Source organism: Zootoca vivipara, chromosome 12 (assembly GCF_965207765.1).
Source record: "Zootoca vivipara chromosome 12, rZooViv2.hap1.1, whole genome shotgun sequence".
Taxonomy (NCBI): Eukaryota; Metazoa; Chordata; class Lepidosauria; order Squamata; family Lacertidae; genus Zootoca; species Zootoca vivipara.
This window is the reverse complement of record NC_142595.1, coordinates 23,617,744-23,636,822: the sequence shown is the minus strand read 5'-3', so window position 1 is coordinate 23,636,822 and position 19,079 is coordinate 23,617,744. Positions and strand designations below refer to the sequence as shown.

At 42.0% G+C, this 19,079-nt stretch overlaps 1 protein-coding gene across 2 annotated transcripts in view; it reads left to right on the top strand.

Annotated features, from left to right (window-relative positions):
• Nucleotides 1–8,686: 8,686 nt before the first annotated feature.
• The window catches only part of JUP (junction plakoglobin), a 59,913-nt gene continuing 49,520 nt past the window's right edge, over nt 8,687–19,079 (top strand). Inside the window, exon 1 of one of the 2 annotated variants that reach the window (XM_035134276.3) lies at nt 8,687–8,764. The gene's annotated coding sequence lies outside the window, so the exon portion shown is untranslated. Of the gene's footprint in view, nt 8,765–9,101; nt 9,140–19,079 lie in introns of those variants that run through there. The other variant, XM_088655674.1, reaches the window with a different exon arrangement.

The window sequence follows — 19,079 nt, the reverse complement described above, 5'->3', positions numbered from 1 at the left end:
GCTTTAATGTGTGCAACCTGAATTTCCTGGCAATTCAACTGAATCACACTCACAAAATAGCAATAATCTGGAAGCGCCCCATGTCATGCTGTTTTTAACACAGTAATACCTGCATACTTTGTCTAGAGGGCCTGCTGAGACTTAAGCCTATGGGCAAAATTCATTTTCAGCTGAAGCTGGAAAATTAACGTGTTTTGTTGTTGGATGGTATGATAATTAGATAAACAAGGCGACAGACACATTTCCTTAACTAGCAAATGTATCTAAGTCACATTTGCCAATTTTTTAGCATGAAGTTATTTTTTGCATATATTCCATTTTAAAAAAAATATGTACAGTAATATGGTTTATCTGTGTATAGTTACAGGTTGTTCCGCTAAAATATTTGAGTAAAATTCTCAGCCAAATTTTCTTAACTTGAATTTGATTTTAAATAGATTTGATTATGTTTGTCTGTCAACTGCTATGGAATAAAATTATATTATTTTTTAACATTTCCAGTTATGTTGTTTCATTTGAGTCTTTAAAACAAACAAACAAACAAAACCCTACAAACCCAAATTTAAAAAGTGTTTAGTTTGACCGTTTCTAGATACGTAATTTACTTTAAAGTTCATCAAGATGTGTTTTCCCTTTAGCTGAATTTCAGGTGCAAAATTTGGAATATCAGAAAATCTGAGTATGGATTCCAGCTTTTTTTTCAGGTTTTGAATTTGTTCAAAATCTGTACTGTGTTTACCTGAGCAAAAGTAAGCAATGTTAGAAGGTCAATCAGCAAAGAATATCTGTACATCCCCATTGGAAAGTAAAGTAAAACAGCACAGCTGTCTACAGTGTGGGTTTTCATACCCTTTAACAATGCCAGCATACTAACAGTTTTACAATTCTCAGTGGGTGACCTCATCCATCCAGAATTGTGATGTTCATAGACCCGATCCCTGAGTGCATTAAAATTAAAGATGTACATGAGCAACTAGAAAACTGACCACAGACAGGAATATGGAACACAGGAAATCTAGCTACTAGCTAGAGTGTCTGCAGAGGTGCAATGGGATCACATACTTAATTATACATAATATGTGCTTATTTAGTTTCCACATTGTCAAGCTATGAGTAACACTGAGACTATTTCATCCCTGCACTACCAACTTTCAAAGCCTTTTTAAATGTTCGTGGATAGTGACAAACACCTGAGGTGTTGGGGACAAGTGTTAATAACTATGTCATTATATATATTTAAAGAAAACACCCATATTATGCTTCTAATAGCACCTGCGTAAAATGAAAGCCCATTGCAATAATATTTATGTTGGGCAAGGAAGCATTATCAAATCAGCTTTTTTTTTTTTTTTTTTTGCAAAAGATGGATATAGAAAGGGCTACAGCGCATCAGGAATGTTAAAAAGTTGAGGCTTTCAAAAACAGTTTCCCTAGCAATAGTCTCTGTTGGTCTTATAATTCTGTGTGAAGTTCTCCATTTCTGGAAGCAGAACAAGGCTACCCAGACCCCCAGCCTGTTCAGGCCTCTAGATTCCATAAGGAGTGTTCTTATTTTGCCAGGATTCAAACATGCTTTTATTGACACTGCTGCTCTGTGAATTCAATAGGACTTTGGATATAGAAGAACCTTTAGAGAATCAAAAAAATAACCTTTGCTTAATCCTGGCCTTTGTATGGTCGCCTGAAGAAGAACATCTAATATTGAGAGATGCTCACGGTTTGGCAAAGCTCAGGGACAGTAAAGTTCCATACTACAAAATAAATACTAAACATGTTTTTTTTCTATTTGACCTTGTTCTTCAAACTTGGTGCATACTGTATAGTTGGTATGTTTAATTAGTCTTCTCAATGGGTTTTCCTCACGAAGAGGTTACAAACTTTGCTAGAGGTGTTATAACTTTTAGAGAAAAGATTATATGAGACTTTTTAAGTATACATACAGGTATACCATGAAGAAGTATGAACCTTATAACAATATTAGGTTACTAACAGTGGAAGCTCCAGCTGTAATCCAGTGGCAAAATTCTATTATTCATCAATGATATGCACACACATACCTGCAGACTCCTCTTGTTCTGTTCAACTAATGTTTATAACTGATTTTTGTGTACCCTATTTTCAATCTGACTTTGTAAGCACCTCCAACAACTAAATAGACCCCATTCCATAGACATCTGAAATTCATGATGTTATATGAGCATCAAGAGCCAGACAAATTGTGACCAAGGAAAAAATCTCAGGTGGAGAGAGGCAATATTTGTCCACAATAAAGGCTCTATAGTAGCAGCTGGGGATTCATTAATCAGTTTCCTCTAGGAGACGGCAGCAAGTTGTTGCACTTCAAGATGTTATTCGAACTAGCTTGTGCGCCTTTTCTCCCCCGGGTCAGGCAACATTTCCCCTCATTGCTTTCTAATGGGAAGTCCTTTATCATCTTCCATTGTTGGGGGAAATGTCTTTCTCAATTTCTCCCCCAGCTTTGGAATCTGACGTAAAAAAAGAGGCAATTTTGTTTTCAATTTTGTCTTTGTCACTCTTCGTTGCACAGTTCCTTCTCTCCGTTCATGTTTCGAAGAAAGTAAGAAAAGGCCTTTGGAGATGTTACGCTATTGGTGTTGGTAGGTGTTGTCAGGTGTATATATATGATCAACCACTACAGTAGCTATTAGCAGCAGTTATAATTATTGTGGTGCATGGGAGAGCATTATATTACATAGCAAGGGATTCAATGTTTTACCACCGCAGGTGTTAACTTCTGTAAGGTTCATTATCACTGGTTGGTATATCAACCCTGTCAGCTGGAATTGCAGTTCTCCTGATTTACTATTCTGGAAGTACTCCGTTTTACTGTGAATTAAAAAAAAAATGGACGTTTATTGACTTTCTAATTCCACTGGTGGTATTTGACCATGTATATGGGGATTTATATGATGAAATGAACTTAAGACACGGGAAAAAATGGTCATAGACATTAGAAATTATGCCCGAGATGAAGTTGGTAAGAACCCTTGCCTTTTTGCACGGTTTATCTGATATTATCCCCAAACTGAATTTATACCTGAAGAGAGCTTGTTAAAATAAGATAGACCAGGGGTGGCCAATTCCCAAGAGACTGTGATCTACTCACAGAGTTAAAAACTGGTGGTGATCTACCCCCTATTTGGAGGTTCAGGTCAAAATTGTTGATTTTTTTTTTTTAGGAAGGAGGAAGGCCCATTTTTTAGGGGTTCAGGTCAAAGTTGTAGGGCTTGTTTTAGGGGGAAGGAAATCCCCGTTTCTTTGGGGTGCAGGGCAAAAATGTTGAGCTTTTTTTTAGGGGAGTCAAAGTTGCTGAGCTTCTTTGGGGGGAGCCAGTGGTCTACCAGTGATCTACCACAGACGTCCAGTGATCTACCGGTAGATCTCGATCTACCTGTTGGATGTGCCTGAGAAAGACTTTTATTTGCAGCACAATCCAACTAAATCAGAACATTTGGTATGCAAGTGAAGTTCATTTCTTTACTATTTCGGGACAGAAGGTCATCAAAGTTGTGTACAATAAGCATAATAAAATAACAGTTCAGATCTCAATCAAAGAACCAACAATATATAGTGCTAGGGAATTTTATGGGGGGGGCACCCAAATGAGGCTTCATTTGGGAATCAAGATTGGCACAAATGCCCTCAAGGGGACCCCATTTGATCCTACAACACCACTCTAGTATCACACCAACACGAACCCCCTCAAGATCAAGCCCTGTGTAATAAAGGCTCCCTTTCCTACCCTTTCTCTGTTGCCTGAGACTCTATGTAACCATATTTCTTTATGAATGAATACCGTGTATCTTTATTTCTAAATGAAACCCCGTTTTGCTACTCTGGCCAAGGGCTCTCAGGGATGCAGGGAACAGCCATAATCCTTTAAGCAAGAGGTCAGGTAGCCAGGGTGGTGCTCCTCTGCATATCCATAATCCATTCAGGTACCATCTCCTGCCATTCCCAACCCTCCGAAGCCAGAGGCAATACACACACCTGGACCCATTGTCCCCCCCCCCCCCCGCCAGGTACTCAAGGATCCCCTCCCAGATACTTACTGGTACTTGCTTAACAATGTCCTGGGACATCGTGCATTGTTACCTTATGTTAATCCTGTTTACCTCCTGTTTACCTGTATGCTAATGCCCCTTGCACCTTCCCCTTTTCTGACGTTTTACCCTGTCACAAGTGATGTATGTATGATGCTTTCAATGTGCATCATGGGATGGTGGTGGGAACTTTTAAAAGTTCTTGCAGCCCTGTTCACAGTGTTCAGTCTGGCATTGAACCTGCTGCACAGTAATAAACCTTGCTGTTTGCTCTGGATCATGGCTGGACTCCTTCCTTTTATACTCCGCAACGACCACAGGCCCTTGCCTGATGAGCTGGGTGGCTGAGCATTCTCACACCCAGAATTTTGCCCTAACATATAGCCAACACCAAACATAAGATCTCAGTTTTCATTAAAAGCTGTAGGAAAACACAAGTCTTTACAGCCCATGAGAATGGGGAACAGTGAAGGAGCCAAACTGATATCAAGGAACTATACTCCAGAGCTTGGCTACTACTATGGTGAAACAGCTATCCCACATGCTGACAAGCAGGAACTCAGAAAAAAGCAGAATGCAGAACAAAGCTGTCACTTGAAGAATTTAACAGATAAGCAAGTTGTTTTTGAGTATCCTGAACCCAAGCCATTCCATTTAGAGCTTTAAAGATCACAACCAGCAATTTGAATTGAACTCAGAATATAATTGGAAGCACAAAATTTAATTAAGCAAATTATAGATGCTCACAACAACTGGGCTCTGATGCAGTCTTGTAATAGTCTAACCTGGATGCAATCCAAATATTCGTATGTGACAGTGGTCAGATCTGCCATCTTCATGAGGAGCTGCAGTTCATGCACCGCGGTGGCAGAGTTGGGCAAAAGCATTCCTGGCTAGGAAAGCCAGTTCCAGGAGGGTCCCAAACTGCACACCCGATCCTTCAGAAGGGGTGCTATTCCATCCGGATCAGGGGAAATAACCTTCTCAGTATCAGAGTTCTTATTGAACAAAAGCACCTTGTTTGGTCTGAAACAAGTTCCACATCTAAGCCATCCAAACCAGAGTGTTCAGACAGTAGATTTGGGCAGCACTTTTTTTCTGGGGGTACTCCAGAGTATGCAATACCGGCACCAATTTTTCCTAATGCTAAAAGTGTGACATTTACTGTAACAACCCCCCCCAAAGCACTTGGTTTGGATGTCATACTGCTGTCAGATCATTATAGATGATAATTCTTGGTGATTTCATTTAGAACAAGAGTGGGAAACAACCTGTCCAAATGCTGTTGGACTCCATCAACCCCAGCCAGGATGGACAGTGGTTAGGGATAATGGGAGTTGTAGTCCAACATATCTACACCTTAGGTGTGTCACAATAATGTATGTTAAAAATTGACCTGATCCCCAAACACATTTCTGAACTAAAGATAGCCCCGAGTCCTTAAAAACATGAAAACTACTGATGTAACTGTAAAGGGCTCTTGGGGCAACATGGACCCTTGAGAAATCTTGCTCCCTCAGCACCCCAACACAACCTTCTGGAACCTAGCTTTCAGACCTGATCAGACCCAGCAAAATACATTGCCATAGCTTCACTCCAAAAAGGTGGTCCAGAAGGATATATCATTGGTCAATAGCACCAAATGCCATTGAGAGGCCCAGAAGAACTAAGAAGTTTGCTGTCATTGTGCTCCAGTCATCAAGAATGGCATTTTCAGTTCCCAAACCAGGTCAGAACTCTGGTTGGAATGGGTTAAGATTATTTGCATCATCTGTCTACACCTGGAGCCAGGTAGCCAACACATACTCAGAAACTTTGTCTCAAATGAAGGAATGAAAACTGGCTGATAGTTATCCAAAGTGGAGAGATCCAGAAGCACCTGTGTTTTGTTTGTTTTTAAAAAACAAATTTACTACTGCTTCATTCAGATTGTATGTGCCCTTAAAAGGGAGTTACCGGTACAGTATTTAATATTGCTTCCTTTACCCATCTAGCCAGCCCCCTGTTCGCTTTTAAGTAGCAAGGGTTAAGAATGTATGTGGTCAGCCTCAAAGTGAAACTGTAAAGCACTGTAATTCCGTGGATTAAAAGATCAACATTTAAAAGGTTTTTGTGGATTGTGGTTCCAATTTACAATTTAAAGAACATAGCACAGTTCACTGTTTTATGCCAGTGAAATCACCATTGCTTAAATAAGGACCATGGCATTGCATATGCTTTGCAGGCAGAAGATCCTACATTCAGTTCATTGGATCTCCAGTTAAAAAGCTCCAGTTAGCAGATGGGGGGTGAGCACAATGGAGCAAAATGTGATTTTGTATCCCTCTGTCTCCCGTGTGGGCATCCAAACAATTTCATCTCTATTCCAAGGTTTTTAAAATCCTTGGGAAGTCCAAACCTCCCCGCACTGGAAAACCCATGTTTTTAAAGAAAGAAAGAAGGTCTGGGACAACACTGGGATAGGAAGGACGTTGTGTGCATGCCCCTACAATACTAGAGAGATGGTCAAGTGCAAATACACATTTTGCTCTGAGATGGCTAATCCCATGAAGGGAAATATCTGCGACCCTGGAGAACCACAACCACAATAGACAATGCTAGGCTAGATAGAAAGTCTGAACTGGCAGCTTCCTAATGAAATGACCTAAATTCCAGATCAGAAATAATAAAACGACACACCCCTCCAAAGTTCCCTATCTAAAATCTATCTGAACAGCCCCTTTCTTTCCAAATCTGTTTTCTTCCCTGTGAAAACCTTTGTTCAATCACTGTTGGAAGCCATAGCTGTAAAGAAAAAGAATATGATAGAAGGCTGGTCAACTTATAGAAATTTATTAAAACAAGAGGGAGGAGAGTTTAAATTAAAAGAATTTCAGGATTTATCAGGAATACAATGGATTATCATCATTTGAATGAAGTATTTAAGAAATATATGAAACAAGGGTTTGGGGAACAAATATCACAATTGGAGAGAGATCTGTTGGAATGTAATGTTAAAGTGCTATAAAAAATGTATAAGATATTATTAGATTGAGAGACAAAGGATGAGCAAGTAAAATTTTCAACGATACATTGGGAAATAGATATTGGTTATAATATAGATATGGAAGCGTGGGAACGATTGTAAAATGCGGATATAAAATTTACAGCATGCTATGGTTCAAGAGAAAACTATATGAAAATGTTATATAGATGGTATCTAACACCAAGTAAACAAGCAAAAATGTATAAATCAAAATCGAGTAAGTGTTGGAAATGCAAAGAGAAAGAAGGTACTTTCTATCATATGTGGTGGTCTTGCAGTAAGGTTAAGCTTATTGGGAAATGATATATAATGAATTGAAAAAGATGTTTAAAATAACATTTGTAAAAAAACAACAACCCAGAAGCTTTCTTTTTGGGAATTATAGGGTTAGAACTACCTGAATAGTATCAAAATTTATTCATGTATGCGACTTGTTATTATTTGCCCCAAAATGGAAACAAGTAGTCCCAATGAAAGGATGGATACAAAAACTTAGGAACTGTGCAGAAATGGCGAAACTTACCGGAAGAATAAGAAATCAAGATAACAAACTTTTTAAATAAAATGATGGAAATGGTTTATTGAATATGTGCAAATAATTTGTAAACAGATATGGACATTGGCAGGATTATTGTAATAACCTGCAGTTTCATAAGAGTAAATAACTAAAGTAGATGAATAAAAAAATAAGTTAATTTAGAATATGCAGGAAATGATAAAAGGAACTGCAGAAAGAGGGAGTTTTGAAATGTTAAAATGACTGTAAAACTATTGAAATGTATATAACTGAAAACCATATTATTATTATTATTACAGTATTATTATTATTTGAATTGCACACCTTTGTTCAATAGTAGCCTCCCCAAAGTATCCTTCAACTAATCATAAATTCTCAGTCCACAGGTTTCCCCTCAAAACTTCCCTGCCAGCCCAGGTAGCTGCCCACACAACTCCCCCCACCCCACCTACAATCTTCACAAAACAATTTCCTTCAATTTACCCATTTCTTCTTGCATATAAAACCACTTACCCCCCCAAAAAACTCCGCTTCCCAGTTTCCTCATGACTTTTCCCTCTCAACAGAAAACCTTTTTGACGAACCCGCTCCCCCTTCTTCTCCACACAAACTACCCCTGAAAGACTCCCAGTTGTATCCCCCTCCCAATTCATTATCACTTTCTTTGCCCCCCCCGCACAATACGGCTTTTAAAGCGCCCCCCAAATACTCCTCCAAAGGCTGAAAACTGAATGCCCCCCTCACACACCCTTTCGCGTTACAAAATCCCCATCCCACCGCCGACAGTTACTTAACCCCGCCCCCTTCCCGCGCCTGGCCCCGCCCACACCTGTCCGGCTCCGCGCGTCCGCCCTTCCAGACTCCACCCTTCCCCCCCTCCCCCACGCGCCGTCGCCACCTTCCCTTCGCCTCCAATCAAGGCGTTAAAACACCGAGCCCAGGGCGTGGCGGGCGGGAGAGGAGGCCTCTCCCCCCCCCGCCTCGCCAGCAGCCGCGGCCAATGAGGATCTTGGGGGCGTGGCCTGTGTCCATGGGGATCAGGGCTGGGCTCCGGCAAGGTCTCTGTTCACCCCTATTGTTCGCTGGAGCGAGTCACTCGGCGCGGGGTGGAGCGGAGCGAGAGGCGAGCGAGCAGGGCGGTGGCGACGGGGCCGGCAGGTGGGTCGTCGGAGGGGGGGGGTTGCGCGTGGGCCGAGGGTCCTTGGAGGGAAGTGGGGGGGGCGCCCTAGGTGGGCTCCTGAGGAGACGCTGGCGGGAGGCGGTGGCCCTTGGTGGGGAAAGCGGGTGGGTTTCCTCTTCAGGTTAGAGGGGGCAGGGAAGGTCGGAGGGGAGTTGCTAGGGAGGAAACTCCAACTGCAAAGTAAGAACCGAGGAGGGACTTGCATTGGAGTCAGTGTGGAGGGATTTGGGGCCGGTGTGTGTGGGAGAGTAAAGCCCATGACCCGAAACTTATCTCTTCCTCCCAGGAGCAAGGCTGGCGGGCAAAGGTTAAGCCTTGTACTTTTCGGGTGGGAACAAGGGAGCCAGCCTCCTGTGAGTCACAGAAGGGTATTAGCGAGGACTGGGAGTGCCCCGGCGTGGGTGGGTGGGGGGGTCGTACTGTGGGGTTGGGGACAGGCAAGAAAGCGCCAGCGCCTTAAGGGCATCTAAGGCGTGTGCCTTCTGAGGAGGAGTGGGGGTTCACCGTTATGGGGACACTTATCTGTGGGGCTGTTTTTTTTGTAGAGCCCCTCCCCTTTGGATTAGAAGGTGGCGATCTAGATAGGGAGGGGCTGCCTTCATGGCCCCCCCCGTTCGTCTAAAGGGGCTGTGCTGGACGGTTTTGCACTTCCAGGGGTTATTATGGGGCTGTTGGGTGCAACTGCCTGGATCCAAAGTGGGTCTGAATGCGGGGGTCGGATGGTGGTGGGTTCATGCAGTGTGAGGATGGGGGGCGGGCAGTGCACAAGGTGGACTAGTTCGGGAACAGATCAGGAGGAGACAGGCAGCTGGAAATAGCAGCGAGCCCATGGGGGCTGCAAAGCATATTGAAGGATGGGGAAAGGATCGTCCTGGAATCCTAGGCTGGGGTTATGGGTCAGTGGGGGAGAGATTCAAGGATTGGAGAGAAAGGCTGACAAGGAGGATCTCTGTTATGTGGGGTCGGGATTGATGTCCACTGCCTGGTGTTTCCTGAAGTTGAGCAGGGCAAACCATTACAGATTGTGGAGTCCTGGAGTTCCGTCTGGTGGGAAAGGGATGGCAGTAGATGGCTAAACTAATTGGGACAGGGAATCTCAAGAAGATCCTTTAGTTTGGAGTTGTGCTTGTTTCTGTTTGGAGGTTGGTGCCCTTCGAAGTGTCATGGGTTTTTGTCTCCAGAATAATGAGGAACGCTGGCAGTATGAGTGAAAGCAAATATGCTTGTTTACATGGGATGAGGAAAGATCATGTTTGTGGCAAGTTGCGGCAATTTTATAGGAAAGTTGGGGTTGTGTCTGTGACCTGCTTTTGCAAGAATTGTGGGCGTCTGTGTCTTGGATTGAAAGTCAAGGAGTAAATAGTCCATGTCTCTATATGTGACAGTTCGGTAGCATTCTTTTATTTGATGGTGAAGGGAGTGAAGCTTGTCTGTACCACCTGCCTGTGTCCAGCTGAAAAGTGTGTACCGTTAAAAGTCTTGTGTGACTTAACAATATTCCTATGCGAATAAGGAGTGGCTGTCTCCTGGGTACTTTTCACATTTATGATTTTAAAGAGCATTTGTGCAGTTTGTGTCATGTTGTATGTTGCAGTTTTGTAATGCCTCTCCCAGACACGCCCTTTGATCAGTGTTGTCCCAGAAGCAAATTACTCACCAACCCTCAGCCATTTTAATAGAATTCTTTTGAAGAAAGAAGCAATTCTATACTCTCATTCCCTATAAAGTGCAAGCAATTAAAGGAGTTAATATGATGGCCATTGGGATTTCAGACATATTTGGTATAACTAAATGTCTGTTTCTTTAAGCTGTGGAACTGCTCACAGAAATCGGCAAAAATGGCTTTCCTAATTGTCTTGGCCAGAACAAAATCATAATCAGATTATTCTTCCTCTTAATGGCAAGTAGGTACAGAGATGTGAAGACCCTCTCCTCCTTTCAAAGGCTCTTCCCTCACCAAATCTCCCTAACCCTCACCAAATCTCAACCTGATATAAACCTTAGTTTACTGTGGCGAGACCAACAATATGTCAATTGATTTCTGATGACTTCCAGGAAGTAATTTTGATGATCTTTGAAGGGCCTCGTAGAGTGCCTCTAAATGTGCTCTGCAATTAACGGTTTTGATTTGAATATCAATTGTTTCTGCATTAATATGGATATAAGTAATATCTCAGGTTCCAGAACTATGAGCTCTTCTTACAAATTACCTAGATTTCCCTTAATGTGGAACAAAGCTAAAGTTACTTTATACAGGGTAATCGGCTGTTGGAAAGGGAAAACTGGATTTTTACCATCATTGGCACCCTTAAAAAAATATTCCCAGCACTGGGCGCTTTGGAAAACTGTTATTTAAGAGACTAGTGAAGTGATCACAAAATAGTGTGAGAATCTCGGTGAGATGAGTAAATCTACTTTATTAGCTGTCAGAATTCCCAACTGGGAGGGGCTGGCTATGTGTGGTGCTGGTGTGCAATCATTGTGCTTCTCTCTCAAGCAAGTTTGGAAAGAGAAAAATGGACTTCACTGTAGCTGTGGAATTGCTATTTGTTACAGAAGGAGGTGTATTCTTGTGTGAACCTGACTCTCCCCATGCCCACCGTTTCTTGGGCACTCTATTAAAAAATAAAACCTGTAGCTGAAGGAATGTTGCCTATTGCTAGGCCTATTGCTTAAACCATTAGTGTCTTGACATGTTTGCTTTCTGACGTAGCCATGCTATTATTGCTTTAAAAGACCCAGAACGCTAGACATTTTGCTGCTTTGTCTGTATGCTGAGTGAGTCATGTGGGAACCTTGGTGTGTTTCACAAGAAGCTGGGCGGTGTTCTGGTAGAGGGAAACTGGAAACCAAGAAGCCACTGAGGAGCCTGTCTTGTTTGCGTATCCTGTCTCTTCCATTTCCCCCCACTCATACTCAGCTGTCTTCTTACCAACTTATATAATGGACAGATTGTGTGTATGAGCAAACAGGAATGACACTCTTGTGATTAGAGAAAAGGAAGTGGGCACTTGCAGCTAAGATTTCATTTTCGTGGGTTTGTGGTGGAGCTTCTGTATGACCTTGGAATAAGCAGCTGTACTTAACTGTGCATGCGAGGAAGATTATATACCGTACTACTTTCAGTTTGCAAGGAGCTGGTATTGTGCATTAAAGAGAAACCCCCTATTCTATTGATGGAAAATAATAATAATTATGGCACCCTAACCAGATTTGTGTGAACTTTGGTTTTTTAAGCCATCTTTGAATTCTTCTTATTCAGGTTGGGCTCGGATACAGGGAGATGGACTACAATTCCTGAAGCTGATATGATCCTGTGAATAGGATGTAGTTTGTTAGTACCTGGGAGATGAAGGTTCACATTCCACCTTTGCTTTGAAGTTATGCAGTACCTCTGGACCAGCTGCATGTCCTCTCAGTTCTGTAATCAGAAAATGGGGTTACATTTTTTTCTTGTTGTCCTCACGTAGCCCATAAGTGTTCCACACATGATTATCAGCAATGATAGTGGCACCAGTACTACACCCCCAACTTTTGTAATTCTAATCACTTGGTTTTTAGGTATGTAGTTCTTATGTATATTCCACTGAAATCCGGCAGCCTTCCAAGGAAGTGTGCTTGTAGCATTTTTTCCCTACAACTATGAGGGCTTGGAATTTGAACAAAATGTTTCTCAGGGTGCAAATCTCAGGGTGTTCCATACTGGAGCTGTTGCGATATGTGTTGCCGCAATGATGGCTAAGCGTGCTTCTCTAGACACCGCCTCTCCTGCTTTGTACATGGCTCCCTGGGAGATTTGAGCAGAGGAGTCTATAATGTGGTTCTTGGATTCTGATTGCTATCTGAATGCCCGCATTCATAAGCCAACAAGAAGCTTGCTTTTGAGCTCTGGCAGTGTGCACACATCTTCTGGTGATATTTATTTTAAACTTTCCTGATGCTCTGACATTTGGAAAGTTGTGCGCTGTCTCTCTCTCTCTCTCTCTCTCTCTCTCCCCCCCCCCCCGGAAATCCACTCCAATTTCCTTGGACATGTAAAGTTTTTAGATGTCCTCAGCCTGAAGGAAACTGCTGAATTTGAGTTGGGGATTCTTTTATATGCTGCTGCCTTTTAGTCCTGGCAGAGGGTGAGGCGAAGGGTGTTCTAATTGCATTAGCCAAATGATTCGCTTAATTAATCAGGCTTGCAGCACAGATGAAAGGATAAGACTGGGAGTTGCCTGGGAAAGGAAAAGCTGCTCATAATAAGGTGCCAGAGAGAGAGAGAGAGAGAGAGAGAGAGATCCAATCTACATGGAAGATCACTTTAATAAAATGAATGCAGGCATGTATGTGCAAGTGCTACTTGTGCCTCCTCAAAGAGCCAAGCAGGTCTTAAATTTGACTCCCAAGATCAAGCCAAACCAGTATGCAAGAGTCTTTGCCAGCATTTAAGTTCTACATATAGATTTTTGTAATGGTCTTTACAGCTATGGCTCTCAAAAACTTTAGAATGTGCCCAAAAGGTCATGTAAGTTATTCCCACTGTCCCTCTGCTTCCCTGCTAAATGTTTTCTATAGTGCCATATAACTATGTTTTTAGCTTGAATGCTTCCTACTCCCTGTTAGGGGTAATGCTGGAAGATGAAGTCTTAAGTTTGCTAAACTATGATTGTAGTGAAAATGTGGGGGTGTCTGGACAGAATATGACTGCTTTTACTGCAAATACAACTTGCTCCATTTAAAACACACACACACCAGTGGACCAGCTTCTTTTCCAAGGACCTCAATGTGGTTATTATTATGGTTTGGATTATTGGGCTCATCATAACTGGGAATCCTGAAGAATTTTTGTCTTAGGTTTTCATTTTGGACATTTATGCACACAAAAAAACTCTTCAGAGATTAAGTCAATTATACTTGTTTAGGGAAGCTTTTAATGTTTAATAGATTGTTGGATTTTAATTTGTTGGAAGCTGCCCAGATGGGCGGGGTATAAGTAATTAATAATAATAATAATAATAATAATAATAATATACTGATGTAGCTTGTTCAAATAAAGATTTCTGTATTTTAAGAATGTATTAAAGTACTTTTTGTATTGGTGGACATGCCTCTTTGTGCTTCTCATTTGCCACCAGAAAACAGCCCAAAGCGGTCTAGATGGGCTAAGTCTGCAATCCAAAACTCTGATCTGCTGCACAAGTGAGGACTTCGTTGTGGTGGTCTCCCTATGCCCAGGTCAAAACAGCTCCACCAGCCTCTGCCTGTGGATTGATACTGGCATCACTCCCCTGGAGCTCCCCATTGTGTCTTCCAAAAGGGTGGATGGAAGTATCACTGGTGGCTTTTCAGAGCCCTCAAATGGGGCATTTGAGTAGGGGCTGAGCTGGCTGGGACTCGGATGCCATCACTTGAGGGCATCAGGTCCAATCGCTATGGCTGCTCCAAGACTGCATAGCACAGACTATGGCGTGTGTGGCGAGACTCTGGATGTGGTGATGGCCATGCCACCCTACCACACTCTGCTGGTGCGCTGCTAGGATTAGGATTGCTCCTGCCCCATTGCACATTATGCTCATGGTAACGCAGTTGTGTAACTTCATTCCTGTGAGCAGTTTATACCAGAAATGCTCAGCCTGTGTGTACATTTAATGGAAATAAATAATGGTTAAGCTATGCTTAAAACACGTGGAGACCACATTTTGCGCTTTCCTGAGAAGGCTATTGAAAATGCACCTGGCTTGGCCTTTAAACTGATCATGGTGCTGGATAAAATGGGAACCATATAGGTTTGAGTTCAAGTGCTTTGTTTCCCGAGGTGTGGCCCTCCTAGAACAAGTCATACCTGATTTCTGCCTTGGAGGGGGAAATAAGCTTCATATAACAATTGGGAGATGCTAGGAATTTGTCCTAATTGCTTCAGCTTTCAGATTCTTCATTGGTGAGTTAGCTGGGTCATCTGGCATAGTAGTCTGTAGGGACAGGGAACTATGTACCTGAAGCATCCTAGCAAACTCCTTAAAATGATACCGTAGTTTATGCTATTTGGAAGCTCTGCCAGATGCTATGCTGTACTGTTTGCATTGGAACCACAGCAGTAAAATTGGTTCGCCTGAAGTTTTCGTGACTGCAGTGACACATGTGTGTTTGCTTCTCTGTCTAAAATCATAGATGCATTATAGGTTTGATCAAGGAAATGCACAGCTAGAACAAACGGCTTGTAAGGGACAGCACTGTGGTAAGGTTAAAAGCTGGCAGTGGTAATGCCTAGCAAGTTGAGCATCTTGAATGGAAACACATAAATTTGCAAGTCAGTGCATGAACAACATGGCAAACATATGTGGAATCATTACATAGCATTTCAGAGTTGATAAGCAGAATGTCAGGATAGCCTTTCCTAATTGTTGCAGCTAATTTTGTGAATGGTTATATACTCATGGTAACTTTTAACTTTTATTCAGTATAGCCATTCTGTCTCTTATAGAATCATAGAATCATAGATTTGGAAGAGACCACAAGGGCCATTCAGTCTAACCCCCTACCAAGCAGGAAACACCATCAAAGCATTCCTGACATATGGCTGTCAAGCCTCTGCTTAAAGACCTCCAAAGAAGGAGACTCCACCACACTCCTTGGCAGCAAATTCCACTGCTGAACAGCTCTTACTGTCAGGAAGTTCTTCCTAATGTTTAGGTGGAATCTTCTTTCTTGTAGTTTGAATCCATTGCTCCGTGTCCGCTTCTCTGGAGCAGCAGAAAACAACCTTTCTCCCTCCTCTATATGACATCCTTTTATATATTTGAACATGGCTATCATATCACCCCTTAACCTTCTCTTCTCCAGGCTAAACATAACCAGCTCCCTAAGCCATTCCTCATAAGGCATCGTTTCCAGGCCTTTGACCATTTTGGTTGCCCTCCTCTGGACACATTCCAGTTCGTCAGTATCCTTCTTGAACTGTGGTGCCCAGAACTGGACACAGTACTCCAGGTGAGGTCTGACCAGAGCAGAATACAGTGGTACTATTACTTCCCTTGATCTAGATGCTATACTCCTATTGACGCAGCCCATAATTGCATTGGCTTTTTTAGCTGCTGCATCACACCGCTGACTCATGTCAAGTGCAGTCACATGAATCATGTTCTCTTTCTACCTTCCTGAATGGTGAGCACTTCCAGGAATTTTTTGCTGTTTCCTTTGCAAAAGGCCCATACCCAGGATTTTCTGGGGTACGTACATTGGAATTGGGTATCATGACAAAGACACATACAGTACAAGAAAACTGTAGAGCTGGGCTCCCTGTAACACATAAAATACATGCATTGAGGTGGTCAGCATTTCAGAGTTGTCTCCAGTACAGTGGTGCCTCGACTTACGAATTTAATCCGTTCCGAAGGCACCTTCGTAGGTAAAAAAAAATTGTAGGCCGAAAAGCACCATTGGAAATGCGATTTCCCATAGGAATGCATTGGAAACGGAAAAATTCGTAAGTCGAAGCAACCCCATCTAAAAATTCGTAAGTCGAAAAAACCCTATCTAAAACTGCCACGGTTTCTGTTCGGATGTCGAGAAATTCGTAAGCGTGCGGCCATTTGCCCCATTCGTAAGTCGAAAAATTCGGTTGTTGAGTCGTTCGTAAGTCGAGGTACCACTGTAATTTGGTTTCACTTTCTGTTAAGACTTTGCCCTGGCTTCTCCTTTGGAAGGGGGGGACTTAATGTGTGTTGCTGGGACTGGTTACAGCCTTTTTAACTCTTAAGAGCCAATTGTCACCTTATGTGGCAGACAAGTAAAAAGGTAAACACAGCAATATTTGATGGAGAACCTCATGTCTGTAATCATGCAGTAGATATGGAGCTCAGGAGCTGTTGCCAATTGCAGCTTCTAGTTTGTGTGCACAGCATGCATTTATCAAAAGTGGGAAATGTGTGTGACGTGAATTAACCTCGCAGGTGTTGGCTCTAATGAGAGTTTGTGTCATTCGGATTCAAGAGCTGTCTCTGCCGCTCTCTGATAACTGAATGGGAGAGACATAAACGTCTCCTTGACATCCGGCTAACAGCTCGGTAAAGGTTAAAGTTTTGTTAGCCTTATGTATTTAACTAGCATTAATTGCTACAGGTATCTCTTTGGAGAGGATGTTGACCAAAGTTAAGCCCTTTCCCCAAATTGACACACCAGTTTTGTTTCTTTGGCAAACATTAGCACAATTCCTAAATTGAGAGATGCCTGTAGAGTATTTAGACTAGAGCCATGACATCAGCACTAAACACCCTTTTTGGGATTAGGATAGAAAGAGCATCTCCCTTGTTTTAAAACATATATTAAAACCTGTGGTTCATAAATGAATAGATGGGTCTAACAATGGATGCAATGAAAGCTTTCTGCCCATCTCGTTCTTTGCTGATGTTTATCAAAGTAGGCTGTAAAAAGCACAGAAGACTCAATTAAGCTGTCTCTGGAAATGTGGACCCTGTAATTCCTCAGCTTGGAAAGCTTCCAGACAGTGTCATGAGAAATCCATTTCCCTGCAAATTTGTCTTAAATTAACGTGGTTGCTTTTAGTTTTCTAGGGAGCACAATAATACTTTTTACTCTGGTGATAGTTTTGACAGTTTCAATAGGTGATTGATTTCCTAGCAAGCAAAGGGTCAGAAAGGAATGATTCTTTATTTGAGGAGCAAACTCATCTTAATTGCGACAGCAGCAAGCTTTATCCTCTAACTGGTCTTCCAGGAAAGATGTTCTGAAGCCCAGAAAACATCTGGGCATTGTAGAAACATGCACGGCAGCCACTTCTGAACAATAGGTTTTTTATGGTCTATTGTCTCAGCAGTCCATATTATGGGTGTGTCCATGGTTAAAGGCTATTGCTGAAAAGGATATCATGTGAACATTTAAGAGGAATACCAGTTACAAACTGTCTGGCACATCTTCCTTAATTGTAGGCTAATGTATTCTAGGTTTACAGACCACTTTTGTTCCTAAGGCTGTGGGTTTGTAATAAAAAATGTGTATCTCTGCTGTCTCTGCATCAGATTAGGAAAATGGAGGCCTTGAAAAATTCGAGCAGGCTAAGATCACAATCTTGAATTATTTAAACCATTGGACTCAGAATGTCAAAGTCTAGACTTCACGTGTTGATATTTTTAATGTATTTGAGTTGGGTTTTCTCGCATATAAATTTTTTTAATATGGGGGCGGGGATCAGCTACTGATCTGATAGAAGGTTCGTATTTTGAAGAAACATGACAGCGATTGGCCTACTAGATGTGTTTGTGTCTCTGTGTGTATCATTTTCCATTCCTCCTCTTGCACTGCCATGCAAATCACTTCAATGCTGCCCTGTAGGCGACTATATTCCTCCCAGGGTCATTGGAGGAACCGCAGTGGAAGGGTTGTTAAAGTATTTGAAAATAACTGTTCTGGAGAGTATAGCACCTTCTCTGTTCCCAAGTTCATTTCCTAAAAACACGACAAACTTTTCCAATAGGAAATGTGTGTTAATGAAAGCTAGAAACAAAATCTTAGTGGATCTTTGCATGTGTGAATCCATAAAATGCAGTGGTACCTCGGGTTAAGAACTTAATTCATTCTGGAGGTCCGTTCTTAACATGAAACTGTTCTTAACCTGAGGTACCACTTTAGCTAATGGGGCCTCCAGCTGCCGCCATGCTGCTGGACCATGATTTCTGTTCTCATCCTGAAGCAAAGTTCTTAACCCGAAGTACTATTTCTGGGTTAGCGGAGTCTGTAACCTGAAGCGTCTGTAACCTGAGGTACCACTGTAGTTAATGCTAAAGATATGGTGGTGGGGCCGGCCAAATGGTATGCAAAAAAAATGTTGTGTAGCAGTGCACTTTCTTAGTCATGGCCTGATGAAGTGGTTTCTGGGATCATGGCTAGACCTGATAAACTGATGATGATGATGATTTTATTTATTAAATTTGTGTATTACCCTTCATCCATAGATCTCAAATCATAAAATTACAATATAAAAACCACAAAATGCATAATAAAAACATTAACAAAAAGACAACCCAATAATGTCTCCTTCCACAACATATTTAAACGGGCATCAGATGCCAATCAACCAAAGACCTGGTTAAAGAGGAACGTTTTTGCCTGGTGCCCGAAGGTGTATAGTATTTATTTTTAGGGTTGTATTCAGTGCTGCGTATATGGAATTACATTTACAAGCATACCTTAGGTTTGGTTCCAGACCACCGCAGTAAAGCTAATAGCTCAAGAAAGCGAATCACACCATTTTTTTGTTTTGTTTTGTTTCGCAGTGCATATAAAAGTTATGTT